The following is a 20,988-nucleotide window of genomic DNA, read 5'->3' on the forward strand; positions in this document are numbered from 1 at the left end:
TCCCTCCTCCTTGTGACACCCTTTTAGATCCCTGAAAACCGCTCTCATGTCCCCTCTCAGTCTTCTCCTTTCCAAACTAAACAGGCCCAGTTCTTTCGGCCTCCCTCAGAGCTCATGTTCTCTAGACCTTTCATCATTCTTGTTGCTCTTCTCTGGACCTTCTCCAATTTCTCCACATCTTTCCTGAAATGTGGTGCCCACAACTGGACACAAGACTCCGGCTGAGGCCTGTTCAGTGCAGAGCAGAGCGGGAGAACGACTCCTCGTGTCTTGCGCACCACACTCCCGTTCATGCCGCCCAGAGCCAGGTTTGCTTTGTTTGCAACACTGGTGATTCCTATTGAGTTTGTGATCTGCTAGGACCCCAGGTCGGGCTGTGGGCAGTGGTTTCCCACGGTGTGTGGAACTGACTGCTCCTCCCAACCTGGAATATTTTGCATTTGTCCTCGTTGAAATTCATCCTCTTCCCCCCAGGCCATTTCTCCCATTTCCGATCGTTGTGACTTATACCCCTGCCCTCCACAGCAAATCCGGACGATGCAAACCAGAGATTTAAGCCAGACTCTGTTCAGTCCATGAGAGCATGACTCTGACCGGGGAGCTGAAAGCCTCCGCCGGCCCCTGGCCCAGGTGTGGGGTGCTGCCTCTGCACTCCAGGAAGGGGCGGAGCCTCAGGTGGAAGGGGTGGGATTGGGGGCAGCCAGAACCTCAGCACTGCCAGGAGTGCGGTGTCACACACACACGCACACACCTCAGCACTGCCAGGAGTGCAGTGTCACACACACACACACACCCCTCAGCACTGCCAGGAGTGCGGTGTCTCACACACACACACACCCCTCAGCACTGCCAGGAGTGCGGTGTCTCACACACACGCACACCCCTCAGCACTGCCAGGAGTGCGGTGTCACACACACACACACACACACACACACAGCCCTCAGCACTGCCAGGAGTGCGGTGTCACACACACACACACACACACACAGCCCTCAGCACTGCCAGGAGTGCAGTGTCACACACACACACACAAAGCCCTCAGCACTGCACATGCTGAGCGTGTCTGCCACGTGTGAGAGGCCCCTCCCACTGGCCTCCCCTCTGATGAGTTCATGGGACTGGTTCTAGAGTGACAGTACCAGAACACGCCATGCCCGTCTCTGCTTTGCAGTCAGGACCAAGTGCTCTCACATCTGTCCCCGTGAACAAAATCCACCGGAGCCTAGAACGTAAAACGGCAAAGGGCCCAGACAGGGCCTCTGTGTATTAATGGGGTTATAAACGCCGGACTCCACCTGTGGGGGTCGGGTAGTACAAATGCCATTCTCACCCCAAGATCCCAGGAAGAACTGCACTGACGCATGCTGATGGTGGTTCTAATGTTCCTGGTACTGGGTGACTATAAATTAGTTTCTTGGATTTCTCTGGATCTACAGCTCGATTATCAAACCTGTTTCCATGCCTTAGGAGCACCAATCCGGGTGAAAATCAAAGTTCTAAGAGGCCTAGGGGCTTTTGAAAATCCCACCTAATGGTCCTTTTTAGGGCTCTGTCATTCTAACGACTTGCCATAATCCAGGCAACATGAGAACCGTAGGGATGAAATAAATCAGAAGAGCTCCTGCCATTCATCCGAGAAAAGCAGGTTAAAAACAGCTCATGACAACTGCCCAGGCCCACAAAATACTCCCCTTTACACCCACGGGCAGGCCCTTGGACTGCAAGGAATTGCTATTTGACAGTGTGTGTTCCTCCTTGAAGAATGTGTGTCACAATTACAGGAAAAATGGGGGTTATGTTGTCACAGCTCAATTCCCCAACCTAGTACTTTGAGTGTGGATATGGGGGCCGGTTAGCAAAATAAACTCTGTAAGAACCTGTCTCTTTTACTCCCTGAGAAAAAAATTGTCCGGAAACTGAGACCTAAACAGAAAGACAATCGGTCGCTGCCACCACCAAGTGTAAATAAAAATATAAAATAAGCCCTATTCCAGGGAAGAAATCACTTAGAATCCCTTCCCCGAGCAAAGCTCTCCCTCCTGTCCCAACCTCTGTTTTGCTTGGGGTTGGGAAAACAAACAGAGATCATCTGCAGAGAACAATGGGGCTCTACTCCTCCCTGATAACTTAGGCATGTAGGTGCAAGGACAGAAAAATCAACCAATACCGGTTAACCAAAACAAAAAGAAAACACTTTTATTATTAAAACAAGACTACTGTTGCAAGCAGAGTAAATGACTGGGTGTTAAAAGCCATGGAATGAAATAGACTTAGGGAGAATCCCTGGGCTGTAATCCTCAGTTTCAAAAGAGAAAAACATTTAACTAGCTCAGACATGATTTCCAAACCCCCAAACAAGGAAAACAAGAAAACCTGACAGACTATCCAAACTTTTCCCTACTTACAAGTTTCAATGAATTCAAGGAGTCTGTTCCTGGGAGAGTCCGTCTCTCCTACTACCTGGGGAAAAAATTGCTCTGACCCCCAAAAAAAAGAAGAGAAAAAAAAATCTCTCTCAGTTTGAAATTCCTTATCTGTATTTCATTGGCTGAATGCCCAAAGCCTCCTCTCTCAGACGCATCTCCAGAGTTGCTTAACCCTTTCCTCAATCTCCAGATAAGTCAGACTCTCCTTTGCAGCTCCAATTCATGACATATGTTTACTCCCCGTACATACCATTTTATTCAAGTCACATCCATATATCTTGCACAAATAGGCCAAATAATAATTTTTTTCCCTGTACACATTCAATGCAGGTAAAAAGCTTGGTGCTGTTCATCTTACAAAGCAGTCTGCAAGTTACTGTTTTTGTTTCTTTGCCTGTTTTTACCACACACACACACACACACACGTATTTATTGTGCGCTTCAGTAAAGACTCATAGGGACAGATCCCCTACTGAAATAGCTGCACTGAAGTCACCAGAGGACTGCTGATTTACACCAGCTAAGGATCTGGCCCAGAATAGCCAATAACAAACCTCAGACATTTACATCAGTCTGCTGGTGACTCTCCCCGCCCCCATCGTAAATAACAAATCGGGGTGTCCGGATTGAATTGACAAGACGGTGAAGAGTAGCCAGGTTTGCTACAGTGTGTTTGTTGCGGGTCTAACTCTAGGCCTGCTGAAGTCAAAGGAAAGATCTGCCCTGATTCCAATAGGCACTTGAAACTACCTCCCCGCAGGCATGAATATTGGAAGGAGACGTTCATTTCAGCAGCATTGCCTGGTTGGGGAACAGAGTTCTCTTAGGTCCCCCGAACTAACACTGCCTCCCCGCAGGTTTCTTCTTTAATTCAAGCATCCTTTGGCTTCCTCCTCTGCCTGCCCAGGTCCATACCAGGCATGTTCCCAGATTAAGGACAACCAGAGGAAGCAGCAGGTTGAACATGGATCCTTCCGGCGAGCGGGTGACCTTGGGGTGGCCTTGGGATTCGTCCTCTTACCCCCTCAACTCTCCCTGACATCACGCACCAGCTGATACTTGACGCTCGTTGGACCCGTCCCACTGCCTGGTTGCTCAAAGGTTTGAAGTGACAGGCCTGGGCCGAATTCTAGGCCTTCTGTGGCAAGATAGACACAGAAATGGCACCAGGACAAGGAAGTGAGGAGGGACACGTTCACTCCTCCGAATCTCGGCCATTCTCTCAAAGACGTGTCCTGGCAATTAGAGTTGCAGGAAACTACCACCAGGCCCACAAATGGGGGGATCAAAAGAGGAGAAGTGCCCCGGGGCCTGGTAAGTTTCAAGGGCCCAGTGCTCCCACCGGCTGCTTCTGTGTCAGCGGCAAAGCCCAGCGCCCCTGGCCCCTTAGCTCGCAGCCAGAGTGTTACGTAGCAGACTCCAGGTGTTAGCAGGCGGGGGCAGCATGGCTCACTCTGGGTGGTGCTGACGTCTGTCTGCCCAAGGCCCTGCCCCTTCTGCCCAAAGCTGCGCCCCTCCTGGGAGTATGCAGCTGCAAACCCACACCTTGCTTAGGGGTCCAGCGTGGCTGCCAGCTCCCCTCACTGCCACTGAATATTGTACCCAACCTCCTTGTCCAAACGTTTGCCAGGGAGTTAAGATATCTCAGGTCCGGGCCATCTCTCCTTCGGGTGCTGCAATCCAAACCCTTCCCCGCACGACGGAAAAATACTGAACCACCAAAACCACCCTTGTGGTTTGCTCATCCCCACTTGCAATGCACAGCGGGTGGGAGCGGGTGGGGCTCCCAACCGAAACTGTGTGAAACACCAGGAAAAAATAACATTGAGCAAAGGCGATGAGTCAAGGGAGCTCTGGAAGGAAATGAATGTCTGTACAGAGGTGGGTCACTGTCCCCCTGGGGTATTTCATTTCCAAGAACAGGCTTTCGGGAAGGTATAAAAGTTCCCGTGTCCCAGGCTGCCTCATTCACTCAGCTTCCTGCTCATCTCCCGCGTTCCAGCTGACATTCAAGGTGAGTCGTTAGTCTGATGAAGCTCTTCCCTGTTAATTGAAATTAACTTCATCGGTTTGGCCAGGGAGTATTACAAGCCTAACTCTGAACTCTCCAGTTTGGAGTGGGCGGGTGTGTGGGTTGTCAGGGTTGGAGACTTTGATGCTAAGTAGCAATGTGGACTAACTAGTGTGAGCTACCTGACTCCCCATCGTGCCTAGGACCTGGAGTTTTTTGAGGACAAAATAGAGTGAAGTAAGGGAGAAGCAGTGTACATGGTATACCTAGACTTTAGTAAGGCATTTGGCATGGTCTTGCACGACCTTCTTTTCACTAAACTAGGGAAATGCAACCTAGGTGGGGCTACTATAAGGTGGGTGCAGATAACCATTCTCAGGGAGTAGTTATTAATGATTCACAGCCATGCTGGACGGGCAGAACAAGGGGGGTTTCACAGGGGTCAGTTTTGGGACCAGATCTGGTCAATATCTTCATCAATGATTTACATGATGGCAGAGGGTATGTCTGCACTACCCTCCTAATTCGAACTAGGAGGGTAATGTAGGCATACCCATAGAGAGCACGATTATTAACTTTGCAGATAATAGCAAGCTGGGAGGAGTTGCAAGCACTTTGGAGGATACAGTCAACATTCAAAATGATCTGGATAAACTAGAGAAATGGTCAGAGATCAATAGGATGAAGTTGGACAAGGAGAAATGCAAAGTGCTCCGCTTAGGAAGGACCAATCCGTTTCACACATATAAAATGGGACGTGACTGTCTGGGAGTGAGTCCTGCAGAAAGGGGTGTAGTGGACCACAAGCTAAATATGAGTCAACGGTGTGATGCTGTTGCAAAAAAGCAAACCTGATTCAGGGAGGCATTTGCAGGAGTGTTGTGAGCAAGACACGAGGAGTCATTCTCCTGCTCTGCTCTGCACTGCGCTGATAAGGCCTCAGTTGGAGTATTGTGTCCAGGTCTGGGCACCACATTTCAAGAAAGATGAGGAGAAATTAAAGAGGATCCAGAAAATATGTAAAGGTCTAGAGAACATGAGCTTTGAGGGAAGACTGGAAGAAGTGGGCTTGTTTAGTTTAGAAAAAAAGACTGAGAGGGGACATGAAAGCAGCTTTCAAGTACCTAAAAAATTCTTACAAGAAGGACAGAGAAAAATTATTCTCCTTAAACATCTGTGGACAGGACAAGAAGCAAGGGGCTTAAACTGCAGCAAGGGAGGTTCAGGTTGGACATTAGGAAAAACTTCCTGCCTGTCAGGGTGGTGAAACACTGGAATAAGTTGCCTAGGGGGGTTGTGGAATCTCCATCCCTGCAGATATTTAAGAGCAGGTTGGACAGACACCTGTCAGGGATGGTCTAGACAGTGCTGGGTCCTGCCAGGAGGGCAGGGGACTGGACTTCATGCTTCTCGAGGTCCCTTCCAGTTCTAGGATTCTATGGGAAGCAGAAAGCAGGCACTGGTATGGACACAGCTCAGAGAACAGACTGAAGCCTCTTACTGCATTTCCCCAGCTCTTCAAGCTTTTTGGCTTCGAAGGACACCTCAGGACAGATCTCCTTGTCTCATTGCTCTGGGTTTCTTTTTCTCCACTGTCAGACTTTACTCTCTGCCTTTTGTCTGGGACTTTGCAGGGAGCCGAGGGGTATAGGTATGAAACTCCCATTTCAATCTGGAATCTTAACAGGATTTAGGAACCACGTTCCGTGCCTTAGACAATGCCAGCTTTCAGGAATAGAGAGCCACTGTGCATGGATTCCTGTTGGCTATCTCCTGGGCGGGTGTGAAATCAGCACAGCCCCCATTGAGTTCAAAGCAGCTGCCCAAGTTTCCACCAGCAGAGGATCTGCCCCAGACCAGCGAGGGCGCTGATCATCTCTCGTAAAATTTCTCAAGAGCACCTAATGATTTCGGAACCTAAGTTCTGCTAGGAATTTAAGCACCTGGCAGCCCAAGGCTCACTGAAAATCAGCGAGAATTAGACTCCTAAAGCGTTTTGAGAATTTTATCCCTTCTCTGACCCCTGGATGTGACAGGCTACTGAGAATGTGAAACTCTCTTCCCATCTTTGCAGCGCTCCACATTGTCCCACAACAACCCCCCCCCCCTTGCCCCGTAACCATTTATCTCCAGATTTGGGGGGAAGGCCCCCAGGGAGGCCATGAGGCCTATTGGACAGCACACAGAGCTGAAGTGAGGAGAACCGAGGTCTACTCCCTCCATCGTCACTGTCCCTACTGGGTGAAACTTGAGCCAGTCAGTTACCCTCTCACACCTCAGTTATCCTCACCTGGGAAATGGGTGTAGTGAGATTGGCGCCCCTTGGCAAAGAACTGGTAGGAAGGGCTCGGTGCTGGTATAATCTGTCTCATTTCTTAACCGGCCTCTGATAATTGATCTTGATTGCACGGTCAGTGAAGGACAATTTCTTTTTTTCTCAGGGGCTCCCGGCATTACAGAAACATGTGTTCCCGTGAGCCCAGAGGCTGCCCCGACAGCGAACGCTCCTCCTGCCCCGACAGTGAACGCTCCTCCTGCCCCAGCAGTGAACGCTCCTCCTGCCACGGCAGCGAGGCCACGACCTGCCATGATGTGAAACCTCATCCCCAGTGCCCCACCACTGTTCCTTGTCAAACCCCCACCAGCCCCTGCCAGCAGCAGACCAAGCAAACCTGCCCGTGGCCACCCCAGAAACACCAGAAGTGAGAGAAGGGGCAAGAAGCTAAAGTGAAGGCGTCCATCTCGGAAGCCGAGTTTGCGTCTTGTTCTCGGCGCACTGCCCAGCGCTGGGAAAGCTTTGCCCCTCGCGTCTTTCACAAATGGCCCATCCGCTCTCCCCGACGGACGCTGTAGCATCCCAGGGGTGACTAACCACTGTTAAGGAACGGGCTTGGCTCCTGCAGGCTCAGAGAATTTCATCCTGCCTCTGTCCTAGGCAGAAATGCCAGCTATTAAAATTTAAAGTTCATGGAGTGTCAGTGTCTTCATGTTTGTTACCAAGGAGTTTCTCAGTCCCTTCCCTGGCACCCTGAGAGCAAAAGCCCAGCCCGTCTGCTAAACGTGGAAGCACGTTAAGTGCCCAAGGCTGTGACCCGAATCCTCAAGCTTGAACCCACCTTAGGCTGCCCATGAGGCTGGCAGCCGAACAGCTCGGGGCTGCCCATCCTGGCGGCAGGGTGTGTGGGGCTTTCCCTCCAGCTCTTCGAGGCTGGGGATGGGCAACAGGGGAGGGATCACTGAATGGTTCCCGGTTCTGTTCACTCGCTCTGGGGCACCTGGCACTTGCCCCTGTGGGCAGACAGGACCCTGGGCCGGATGGGCCTCTGGCCTGGCCCAGGCCACTCGCTCTTAGGTTCTTCCTATTTCCACCTGTGGTCCGGGAGCATCGGGCGGGCTGCAGACCATGTCTAGATTTCCAGTTGGATCCCGCGCTCCCACAGGGAATTGTTTAGGGGTTCACAGACGAAAAAAGGTTGGAGCCCACTGTCCTTGGAGGGGCTGAGCAGGCCGGCTGCTGACAAAGGGGCCTGGCAACTCAAGCAGCAGCCAGAGCTTTGGAGTCTTCCAGTCACCACCAGCCCCCTGAGTGGTGCACTGCAGGCAGCACTGAGGGCTGGTTGGGGGAGGCACAGGATGCTCTGGGCACCACTGAGGACTGGCTGCCCCTGAGGCCCCACCCTTTCCAGAAGCACAGAGCCGGGCTCTCCCCCCCCCTCAACCAGGGGCCCAGCAATTCTGCCAGCCCCCCAGGACTGAGCATGTGTAACCATCACCAGGCAGATTTGCACCTGGAATCTCTGGAGCCTTGTCTCATGTAGGAGCCTCTACAGCTTGAGCTATGAAGCCAGCTGGCTCTTGGCTCAGGCTGCAGAGCGCCCTTGTTCCTATCTCGCGCTGTCCATGATCTAAGTGCCACTACATGGCGCAGTGACCCACACTAGGGGCGTGGGCTACACGTGGGCTTGGGAGCGGGAAGTCTCCATCTGTCAGCACTGCCAGCCACTCCCCGGTCGCCTGGGCGAGTCGGACAGTTCTGTCCCCAAGTGCCAGCCACACGTCCTCAAGCGACTAATTCCGCACTCAAGTGACATAAGCAGAGCGAGCCAAGTGAGATCCTGGCCCTGGCCTAGTATCAGGCGTAGGGGCCATCATATTGCCCTGACTCACCGATCATGGGCACTTCCCCCTGCCATGCCTCAGTTGCTCCCTCTGCAAAATGGAGAGATGAACCTGCCTTCTCCACCTCGTGCAGCCGAGGAGAGGAGTAATTAGCTGAGTGCTTTGATCACCTGCACTATTCAAACTGCGGACATGCTGTGCCCAAGTAATTAACCAGCCCCTGCAGACCCCAGGCCTTGGGAACAGCCCGGGCACATGAGGCCGTCGGGAATGAGGATGTCATCGTTCGGGAATGAGGATGTCATGGCATTCATTTGGCAGGGGGGTCCCAACCGTATAAAAGCTCTCCCCTGCCAGCGGCCGACACACCTCTGCTCCGCTCTCTGCACCGGGCTGGTCAACAGGGTATGTCGGATTCTACTGACCCTCCTCACTGCTCATTGTGAAGATCTTAGCCGCGGCCCGCCCAGATCAGAGTGGAACATTCTCTCGTCCCGAGCTCAATGCTGAGGGCGGTTCCTGTCTCGCCTGACTGGGTCCGTAGGGGAACCTCAAGGGCCCTTCTGTCTCTGGGCAACGGACAGAGGGCATGGCAGGTTCCAAGGGTGCATGGGTAGGAGTCAGAGGGCACCATGGGGCTGCCTGAAGAAAAGGCAAGTTTGCAGCGGGGAGAATTGGCCAGGACCCAACGGCTGGAGTCGGATCCCTGGGACTTGCCATTTTTCACCTGGCCAGGGAAACCTGTGTCAATGTAAATGCGGGGGGTGTTTCTCAGAAGGGCCGAGCCGCTTCCCAGACACCGTCCCCCCTTAGACACAATTGGAGTTATTTGATTTTTCTCCCACAACAGCAATACTTTTCCTGTGCTTGTGACATGGCCTTACACATATAGCCCTTGGCCTGGCTTCTTTCCTTCACACATTGGCCTGCCATGTTATTTGGCTCCTATAGCAGCTGGTGTTTGCACTGCCCTGTGAGGAAGCACCCTACAATACACGTGTGCCGTCATGCCCGTATGGGCTCTTTCTGGTGTATCATTCGTATCCCTGGCCACGCGCTGTCCCATGTTCTTGTGGGATAATTTCTCCCATTTCCTTTCCGCTTCAGGGGCCAGTTGTAGAGGAGAAAACAGTAAAACCCACACAGGGCCTGGGGGAGGGGGCAGCGTATAAAGTCACCTCCCGCCCTGCAGGGGGCTCGGCCCTTAGAGTCAACCACCAGCTGCTGCTGGACTGTGACATGGGGCCAAATTCTCTGCTGATGTAAATCGGACCCAGTTGAACCAGTTTACACCAGGGGAATTTGCGCCATTGGCTTTAACAGAGCTACAACACAGATAAACCTGAGTGAGATTACTCCCTGGTAAAGCGCGACACACCTCAGACCAGCTCAGTCCCCGTGTCCTGCTTCTCACACTTCCAGCCCCTATCTTCTGCCCACACTTATTGCCTTAATTCTGCCTTTGTCTCTCTCTCCCACACACACCCTGGATTTTTTTTCCAAAGCTACCTGAACAAACTGGCGGGACTCCAAACCCTTTCTCAACACAAGCACGTCCCTGAGCCACCCCATTGACATGAAAACTAGACAAAAGGGTCCCCAAAGACCTTTCCCATCCCACCACCTTCCCATTCCTCCATGACTTGGGATGCCACTGCTTTGGGATGCTCACTTGGGACTTCTGAAAAGGACCTGGTTTTTAGCAAGTGGCTGAGCTGAAAATTTACCCTCATCAAGGTGCCTCAGAAGGGGCACCCTAAAACACATGCAACCAAAATCACCAATTTGCCTTTCACGGTTGTCTCCCTTGAGTCCCATTGCAGTAGCGCCCCAGTGTATTGCTAGAGGGCGCTGGTACGCTGAAGGTGCCACCGTTCTGAAGCGATGGAAGAAAGACGTCCTATCAACCGGTGCTCACTGAAAGATGCAGAAAGACTCTACCCGGTCTAGGGGAGCCAATACTGGCTCGGTGATTGGCCTTGGCCTTTACACTGGTGCCTTTGGGTGGGTCGTGACCTTTGACAGAGCCTGGATCTAAAAACCCCACCTCTCCATTATGTCAATGACAAGGACCAGGTTCAATTCACCTGGAGACAATAGCTGACTTTCAAGACTCATCACCTGCCCCGGCCAGTAGGGATGAACAGCGGTGCCAACCAGTCCCCAGTTAAGCCCCAGTTTAGGGCTGAAATGTATTCCCAGTGGTGCATGGGCCGCACACGTCGTCAGCACATGGGGGGATTACGCCCATTAGCCCATAAGAAAGCTGTGGTGTTAGCTACCGGGATTGCTCTGGCCAAATTCGAATGGAGTAGAATGGGCCCATGTCTTAGGCCGGAGGGCAGGTCTGCTCAACACATCACGGTCAGGCTCCCTGTGGGCAATCATGCCAGTCATTCCACAATTGTATTAAAAAGGGTGCTGGGAGGGAGGAGAGGTTGGGGCCAGGCGTTGGGATATGTAAGAATTAATAGGGGCCCAGGAAGGCAGTAGAATAGTGTTAGGGGTCTGGCCAGACCAGGCATTGTCCTTTGAACATGTTTTCCCACATCGTCCTTGCAGCCTGAAAAGACAGATGAAGGGTCTGGGCAGAGCAGGTACTGTCCTTTCTGATGTATAAACACGCTCTTTCCCTTCATCCTTGCGGCCTGCAAAGCTAGATAAACTGGCAAGGGCACTAAAACTGTACCGGTGATGAAAGGACAGTATCTTCTTTGGTTTTGCTCTTGCTCGTTCTCACTTGCTCTGTAAAAATACTTTCAGGGTCACAGCCTTTGGAATCTCTGAACCCCGCTCATTCGGGAAATCTGGAATGTAGAAAAGTGCTGATCTGACTGAAAATCCTGTCAACAGGGGTGGGTATAATAATATTCATTTCCGGCCTATTAATATTCATGTATAGGAGTTAACACTGCTAAATGAGGATACAGGAAAAAGTAGCGGTAAACGGGTACATTTACAGTAAACTTCCGATAATCCTGCACCTTTGGGGCCCAGGGGTGCCGGATTATCAGATATGCCGGACTATCGGAAGGGGGGGGCTATGAGGGGTCTGGGGGGGCGGATGCCACCCTAGACCCCTCATAGCCCCCACTTCCGATAGTCCGGCTCTGCCTCAGGCGTCCCTGAAACTGACCAGCAGCGGCTGAATCGGAGACGCCTGGGGCAGAGTAACTGGAGTGCTGCCGGGTTGGTCCGGTAGCGCTGACCCTTGGCACGGCGGGACCAACCCAGCAGCACCCCAGCTGCTCTTGGGGATGCCTGGGGCCGAGCAGCTGGGGTGCTGCTGGGTTGGTCCTTCAGCGCCGCTCCTCGGCGCTACTGGACCAACCCGGCAGCACCCCAGCTGCTCTGCCCCAGCTGTCCCCAAGTCAGCCGCTGCTGAAACTGACCAGCGGCTGACTACAGGAAGCCCGAGGCAGAGCTGCTCTGCCCCGGGCTTCCTGGAGTCAGCCGCTGGTCAGTTTCAGCAGCGGCTGAATCAGGACACCTGGGTAGAGCAGCGGGGGGCTGCCAGGTTGGTCCCACAGCACCGAGGTGTGGCGCTACTGGACCAACCCAGCAGCACCCCAGCTGCTCTACACCAGGTGTCCCCAAGTCAGCTGCTGCTGAAACTGATCAGCGGCTGATTCCAGGAAGCCCGGGGCAGAGCAGCTCTGCCTTGGGCTTCCTGTAGTCAGCCGCTGGTCAGTTTCAGCAGCAGCTGAATCAGGGACACCTGGGGTGCTGCCCGGTTGGTTCCACAGCACTAGAGGACCTACCCGGCAGTGCCCCAGCTGCTCTGCCTCCAGCTTCCCCGATTCAGCTGCTGGTCAGTTTTAGCAGCGGCTGAATAGGGGAAGCTGGGGGCAGAGCAGCTCCAATGGTCCGGCTGCCCGGAGCACTTCCGGGTTCCTGATGGTGCTGGACCATCAGGAGTGCTGGACCGTCAGATGCCAGACCATCGGAGTTTTACTGTACATTCTAAAATGGATACAGGAGTGTAGCTCGTGCAAGATCGTTGCTCGCTTAGAACATTGTGTTGGGGATCTGAGGGGAATGAGCATCTGCAATAAGAGGTCCATTTACTCCATTCACTCCTGAGTCTCTTGTTTCTTCTCTACCATAAGGTAGTGCAGATGGTTTGACTCCAAGAGGTGATGGGTTTGAATGCTAGCCCACTTCTGAAAATGGTGGCCCAGCGACAGCTGGCTGGTCCCTATCAAATGAGCCAATGAGGACAGACCTTTTCATAATAAAAACGCCCTCCCCACAGGCAAGCTTGCAGGTGGAATCACTAGAAATGTCAAAGAATGAAGAAAAGGTCTCGTTGGGGATTATCTGAGGAAGCCTGCGTAGCAACGTCTGTGCTGCTCTTGTTCTACAGATACATGACCCCTTCCACCAGTCCTGGGTGTCATTCCATCATCTCCCAAGACCATCCCCTTTGACTCACTTGCTTTTCGTCCATCTTCCAGCTTGCACTACCGGGCTGACAAGGCTGATCCCCTTTTAATTAGCTTCCTAGTCCAGCTAAAAAGAGCCTTGAGGCAGTTCCTGTGGATGTGAAAGAAAAGAGACCCACCCCCTGTACATCCCCACTTAGGCATTTCATCAAGTCCTAATATTGAGGCAGAGGGAAACACTATTCCTGTGATTGAGACAGAGGGAAACACATCCATTGAATTGTGGTAACATTTACACCCTGGAACTCGGAGGGGTTTGTATACAGGAGCCCTGCAATAAAACTGTCCTAAAAATGCACAGGTTTGGCTCTGTAACCAGTGCAATGAGCCTTCAGGAGTGTCTGACCTAGTGTTGCAGTGAGAGTTGCAGCAGCATCATAACACAGATACGTTTTACAGAGACAAAAGGGGTTTTTCCCCACGGATACAGGATGTAGATGGAGCTCTATCCCCACCTATCCTCCTCCCCTGCAGGAGCTAGGTCACGGCCCTCAACAACACAACTAGGTTGATCTACTTTTGAAGGGTAGACCAAGCCCTTGCAAACCCCCTCATCTCTATTTTCCCCCCATCCCTGCCTGCAAATCATGCAAGATGTGGTTGGCGATTCACGTTTTCATGGAGCATTGAAAAAAATGAAGGGTCCCCAGTTAGCTACTGATTTCCCTATAAAACACGACTCCCATCAGCATTATAAAGATGTGGGTAATTAGCGCAGGACTGAGACGTGGAACAAGCCCACCACCCTTCCCAAGTTCCGTCTCTCACAGCCAGCACTTCCAGAGGAGAATGTTCTCTATGTGGAGAACCTTTAAACGCATTCCTAGATATTATTGGAGAAGTAAATACTGTCATCCTGTAACAGCGCCAATTGGCAAATTATGTATCATAAAATCCCTTCGGCCACATTGCAAAATGGGCCAGAGGTTCCATAACCGGCTTGCAAACTTATCATTCTCTCGTACAACCCAAACCACTTCATAAATATAAATTATGGTGATATAGATCAACACCAACCCTTGGGGTTCTCTGCTTCTTTTAATTAATAGACATTTACATTGCTTCTGCCTATCTCCCGATCTCCTTCTGTTTCTCTTCTGACTTTAAATTAATGCCCACCCCCATAGTATCTGAACTTTCCTAAAATGCAGGTGTGTGGACCACTGGATTTACAACCCCAGATCCAAAGAGCTCTTGCTCCAATACTTGTTGGCCTGGATATCCCACCAGGTGTGTCAGAAGTTATCATTTCCAGAGAACAATGTGAAAAATGGAGGGCATACCAAAGCGATAATGAGCTACTAATAAAACCATGAGTCAATCCAGCAAAGCAACATTTTGGGTAATTAGCGCGGGCTTGAGATGATAAACAAAAAAGTCACCGTGATCAGGAAGTGCCTCGTTTCCAGAAAGCTCAACGAGGTAGAATATAAAAGGTCTGGGACCCCGGTCTTCCTCATCCACTTCACTTCCGTTCTCCTGGCACGTTCCTGGTGAATAGGGTAAGTCCAGCAAGGTTGATTCTCTTTGGCTAGTCATGGGAAATAATGGGACTTGTCGTTTCAGCTAGAAGCATGCCCTTCTGACCAGGATTTTGCACTGCTAACTTATACTAGCAATTCTCTGTCTGCTGACTTCTGCTTAGATTGCATGCTGCCCAGGGTAGGGGCTGTCTTTGCAGGTGCTTTGCAAACCTAGAAGACAGAGTGGAGATTTAGTTCATGAGGTAGAACCTCGGCCATAATCCAGGGCACAAAATAAAGAAATATGATAACTAGAACAATATGGGGGAGGGGACATATGTTCATAGAGCGACCAGCTGCGCATCTGGTGCACTGAATCGGGCTCTGGACTGTCAGTGTCCACACCAGCTTCTCATTCAATGCGTGAGCCTTCCCACTTCCAATCTGGGCCATTCCTTGTGGGGGATCGGCTCAACTCAGCGGTGCTGCAGCAGGGGCAGCAGGGTGTGCTCCGGCGCTGCAGGATGCAGAGAAAAGTTGCAGGACTAGCAGTCTCTAGTTATCTATCTGCGACAGGAGAGGATGGAGAAGAGGGGATGGGAGGTTCCTAAACAATGTCTTATCTCCTTTTCGGGGTGGGGATGTAACAGTGCAGTTGATTAACTGATTTACCAAGCAGCAGAAGCATGTAAGTTAATGCTGTAGACCAATGGTCCCCAACCCGGTGCTGCCGGGGCATTTATGTGTGCCCGCCTAGCGACCAGGGCCAGCCTGAACCATTCTTGCGCCCCGGGTGCCAGGCACCTGGCACATGCGCAGCCCCCACTCCGGGCGCATGGCACATGCACAGTGCTGCCCCCGGGAATGCGGCGCATGCACAGCCCCGCCCCCGCCTGGCCTGGCAGCCCCAAAAGGTTGGGGACCATTGCTGTAGACTAATGCTGTTGATGTACGCATCTCCCCCTTCCCTCAGCCAATTCATATTTTAGCAGGTTGGCCAGCAGCCTGGCTCAGTCCTGGCTTGTGCCGGGTCTGGGTTCCCCCGCTGCAGCTCTGCATTTAAAGTGTATTAAGAGCCAGGCGGGCAGGCAGCCCGGTTCAGTTCTGGCTCGCGCCGGGTCCGGGAGCTCGGGCGTCCCCTAGACAGGCTGCAGCCATCCCGCACTGCTGCCTCTTTATCAGAGGCAGCCAGACCTCAAGGGGATCTGGGTTTTAAACTGGCTCCCCTCATGGACCAGCTCCCCCCAGGCACCCTGCGCTGCTGCCTGTGATACAGAGGCAGCAGCATGGAGTAGGAGGGGCTCCTCGGGAGTGGGGAGAGATTGCACTGGCTGCCGGCCCCGCCCCCAGGGACTATAGACTACTCAAGTAGCCAATAAGAATTCATGAGGTTACTCAACTATTCCATTAACGGATATTTAACATCCCCGCTCTGGGGATCCGAGCTTGCAGGCTCAAAAGCCTCCTGGCTTTTCCAGTCCACATTCTGTGAAGGTATTTCCTGTGCACTCTGCAGGGGAAGGAAGTGGGGCCCCCACACAGGTTCCTCTCGTATCCACATGCGGTGAAGGATGCCTCTCTCTGTCTTTCAGAATTCCCCAACCTGCACAAAGATGTGTTCCCGTCAGGGTGGTGATCACTGCCACAGCTCGGACAGCTGCCTCAGCAGTGGCTCCTCTTGCCACGGAAGCGGAGGGTCTTCTTGCCACAGCAGCGGAGGCTCCTCTTGCCATGGTGGAGGCTCCTCTTGCCACAGTGGAGGCTCCTCTTGCCAGGGCGGAGGCTCCTCTTGCCACAGCGGAGGCTCCTCTTGCCATGGTGGAGGCTCCTCTTGCCACGGCGGGGGATCTTGCCATGGGAAACCACAGCAGCCCTGCCAGCAGCAGCAGCCGCAGCAGCAGCAGAAGGTCTGCAATGTGCCCTGTAAGAAGCTGAAGTAGCAGGGCCCAGCACGGATGCGGGGGGAGCCCAGGATGGCAAACCCCTGCTCCCTGCCTCGTCTCCCGAGTGCACCTTGAATTTGCAATGCTCTGCATGTCCTCGCTAACGATCAGCCTTGGCAAAGCCTTTCCGCACTTCTCGCTTGACCTTGTATTGCTGGGGAGCTGTCGGCGCCTGTGAGAAACCTCGACGCTGCCCCAAACCGATCCCTCAGTTTCTTGCTTCTGTCTGTCCCTGTGCCTGGGAGACATTAAAATGCAGAATTCATGAGCATTCCGTGGTGCTGGTGTTTCTTTAACTGCCCCTCGCTTGTCCCCATACACCCACTTGAAGGCTCCCTTGCGTGTCTGTCAGTTGGAAACCCATCTTCCACCTTCCAGATTCCACCCCCCAAAAGGGAAAACATGCACCGTTCAAGAGAGCCAAAACCATTCCTCACCCACAACCGGGGAGACAGCTCTCTGGGACATCCATGAGGGACATGCTTATTGATTGTACACAGAGGCCCCCAGATGCTGAGGTGATAGATCGATGGGGTGGGGGTTTATACTACTGTCTAAGACACACAGCTTCAGCGATGCCGCGTCTTCCATGCTGCAAGGGCAGCAGGAGCTTCTCTTCCCTCTACTTCACGGGTGGAGTGGCGGAGTCGACAGGAGAGTACTCGGAGGTTGATTTATCATGTCTAAACAGACAGGATAAATTGACGGATCGATCACTGCAGGGTCAAATCGCTGTGCAGTGAAGACCAGCTGCAGGGTTAGATAAATAAATATTTCCTTTTACATGTCTCCCCAAAGTCTTACTGCTGTGTAGCATCCATAAGAAATTCAGAAATGCTACCACCATGCCCCATTGGAACTGTAGTCGGTTTGCCTCCAATTCTCCTCCATGGGCTGGTCTGCCTGGTCTGACTGCTTCACCCATGATGCTCCTGTCTCCATTCGTATCAAGGAGAGGCAGGTGAATGGCTTCGGTGCAGCCTGGGAAATTAGGCATAACCAGGAGCCCAGCCCTCTGAGGATAATGGACACAAGATGCACACTACAAGTCCCATGAGGCACCGAGGCAGCATTTCCACACTGAAATGCTCCCATTTTGGTCAAAGCCTGAAACATTTCCAAGAACACTGACCTATCCCGCAGAAAGCAAACATGCCATGTGGGGGGAAATGCATTTTTATCCAAAACCCCGTTTTCCATCTGTCCAGGCTGTTCCCCACTCTGGAACAACGAATGCAGACATGGGAGCCCGCAAGAGCACTCCAAAACCTTGCCTCTACACACTCTGGTACAAAAACTTCCCCCCAAAATCTTAATACCCAGATTTCGGGGAATTCGCTACCACCATCAAGTTCTTTTGAAGCCACAAACAGGTGGACACTTGATACCAACCCCAGCATACCCCAAGCTCTTTTTCCCCAAAAGAGATTGAAAAAAGAAAAGAGCAAAACAAGCTGCAGTCTGTGGTAGCCAGCCCCTCAGTCAGGCCTGCAGATCCACACAGACAGACCTTCCAGGACACAAAGACCAACCAATACTGGCTAATTAGAAAAAAGAAACAAACTTTTATTATCAACACAAAACTACATTTGCAAGCATAGTAAAGTGGCTAGATGGAAAGAGTCACCAATTGGTCTAGATACCCAGGGGAACCCCCTGGGCTATACTTAGTTACAAAGAAAAAAAACACAATTAACAGCTCAGACATTATTTCCAAATTCCCAAACAAGGAAAACAAATCCTGATGGACTAGCTAAACTTTTCCCTACTTACACCTTGTAAGAAGTCCATTTTTGAAGAGAGAAGTGTTTCCCATCTCCCTCAGTACTTGGAAGAAACTGCTCTGCCCCTCAAACACAGGAGAGAGAAAAACCCCTCTCTTCCAGTTTGAACTTCCTACCTCCATTGTTATTGGCTGACCACCCGATACCTGCTAGGCACGATAGACATTAGTTAAGCCCTTAGTCACCGGGTGCTGGTCAGCACTCCTGATTATGACACCATCCAAAACTGGCTTTCATGGGAAATGTCCAGCCTCCTTTAAATTCACTGTGGGAAGAGAGCAGCCCATACCCCAAATAGCTAACCATTTCAAAGAACAAGACAAAGAACGGGTAGGAGGGAGAACGGTTTTCGATACGAGCACCCGAAGCACAGAAAGAGGAATTGCGTTGCTGGAGATCACTCAATCAGTCTCTGGCAGAGCAAGAGGATCTGAACTAGGTCTCATAAGACATATCCCCCACCCCATGGCTTATAAGGGTAAGAAAATCTTCATGCTGAAGCATTGCTCTGAGGATCTGAGAGCAGGGACGGCTCTCCTCCATGAGACCACTGGGGCCAGGGCTATCCGTATTGCTGGCTACGGATTCCACGAGGAGTACAGCTAGTTTGGATTAGGAAGCCTAATCCGAACTAGCTACTCCGTGGGATTTAAATATCTCTGGCTTCATTTGCATGTTCCCGGGTGGGCGCCATTTTTAAATCCCTTTAGTTTGAACTGACTGCCCGCGGCTACACGCGGCAATTAGAAGTTAATCTGAACTAAGTCCTTAGTTTGGATTAACTGTTACACCTCATTGCCCACGAGGCAGTTTTACAAATTCAGATCAGGCCTACCTAATGTATAGGTAGCAAAGACAGGGACTGTCAGCCAAATTCTAGCTTGATGAAAGAAATGCAGCATTTCGGATTCTCCTGAGATTTGCCCGGCAGCTAGTGTTTGGTCATTCCCCAAAGGGTGTGGACCAGAAACCTTCCACAATGAGAGCGGGTTCTTTAACAGGCTGAGTTAAAGTCGCCTCCCTCTGCTTACACATAATGACTTCATTACCGTAGTATCTGAGCATGACTCTTTCATCAGTGGGAAACTGAGTCACAGATTAGACAGTGAGGGCAGAGGACTGGACTCGATGGCCTCTCAAGGTCCCTTCCAGTTCTACCATTCTGTGATTCTATGACTGGGAATCACCCAAAGTCAATTAGGCAGAGCAAGTAACTGAACCCTCGTGGCCTTAACTCCAAATCAGTACCCTCGCTGTTAGACCTTGATTCCTACCCCATCCCCTAGCGAGTGGCAGTAGCAGACTTTTGTCCTCTGTGGGTCAGACGGAAGGCTGGATGTGGGGCATGCTGACATGCAATCCCCATCAGTGGTCATGTATTTATTTGTAGTCATTTCAATTTAAATAACTAATGAGATGTGTTTTCCGAGGCTGGAATGGCCTTAAGACATTTAAATCTCCGCCAGCCAAACCTCATGCAGAATCCTCTTTCACATCTCTGTTGTCTAAGTGCTTCACCCTGAGCCTTTTCCAAAAGCCTCACCAAACAATCGGTGGTAGAGTTTGTGTCTTTTAAATGATGCTCATGTCATAATAGGTCAAAAGTTTCCCCGTAGAATGGGTTTGCATTAGAAAAACGCTGATTCCATTCAGTCAAAACTTTGTACAGGCATTTGGTGAACTTTTCTATGGAAAATTACCAACCACATCATATAATACCAATTATAATACAAAATGTGACCTTAACTGAAACAAAATGTCAGGCTGCAACATACAAAATATTTCTGAATATTTCATTTTCCAAAACTTCCTTTTGTCCCAGTTTGGGACCAAACACGATTTCAAAAATCTTGAATTCCCTGTGAGATGGGAATTCTGGTTTTCCACCAGCTCCACTGCAATCACCGATGGAAAAACACAAGGTATTTCCTCAGGAAGCAAAGAGCTTTACTTCTCGCTCAACTGAACTATGAGAATCCCTTAAAGAAGGTACAAATAGGCACTAAAATTGGGCATGAAAATATTAGCAATCCAAATCCAGCTTCCTGGGTAATCATAGAATCATCGAACATTAGAACTGGAAGAGACCTCAAGAGGCATCGAGTCCAGTCCCCTGCCCTCATGGCAGAACCAAGCACCATCTAGCCCATCCCTGACAGGTGTCTGTCCAACCTGCTCTTCAATATCTCCAGCGATGGAGATTCCACAACCCCCCTAGGCAACTTATTCCAGTGTTTAATTCCCCTGACAGGCAGGAAGTTTTTCCTAATGTCCAACCAAAACCTCCCTTGCTGCAGTTTAAGCCCCTTGCTTCTTGTCCTGTCCTCAGAGGCCAAGGAGAACAATGTTTCTCCCTCCTCCTTGTAACACCCTTTCAAGTGCTTGAAAGCTGCTAGCATGTCCCCTCTCAGTCTTCTCCTTTCCAAACTAAACAAGCCCAGTTCCTTCAGTCTTCCCTCAGAGGTCATGTTTTTTAGACCTTTAATCATTTTTGTTGCTCTTCTCAGGACCTTCTCCAGTCTCTCCACATCTTTCCTGAAATGTGGTGCCCAGAACTGGACACAATACTCCAGCTGAGTCCTGATCAGGGCAGAGTAAAGCAGGAGAATGACTTCTCGTGTGCTGCTCACCACACTCCTGTTCACGCAGTCCAGAATCATGTTTGCTTTTTTTTTGCAACAGTATCACAAAAATGTGTAAATTTGAATTTGGAGACAAACCTCACAGCTGGGAAACACTCCAATTTAAACTGGGTACGACTTCAGCCTGATACTCATGTATTTACAACATGTGAGGT

General features: G+C 51.2%; 1 long non-coding RNA gene across 1 annotated transcript; it reads left to right on the plus strand.

Moving 5' to 3' along the window:
• Positions 1 to 4,301: 4,301 nt before the first annotated feature.
• On the plus strand, positions 4,302 to 7,405 carry LOC112546700 (uncharacterized). Its single transcript, XR_003090418.3, has 2 exons — positions 4,302 to 4,440; positions 6,879 to 7,405. It is a non-coding gene; the product is annotated as an uncharacterized LOC112546700 (long non-coding RNA).
• The last annotated feature ends 13,583 nt before the right edge of the window (positions 7,406 to 20,988 follow it).

The sequence above is a fragment of the Pelodiscus sinensis genome, chromosome 22, assembly GCF_052426305.1.
Source record: "Pelodiscus sinensis isolate ZL-2025 chromosome 22, ASM5242630v1, whole genome shotgun sequence".
NCBI classification, from domain to species: domain Eukaryota; kingdom Metazoa; phylum Chordata; order Testudines; family Trionychidae; genus Pelodiscus; species Pelodiscus sinensis.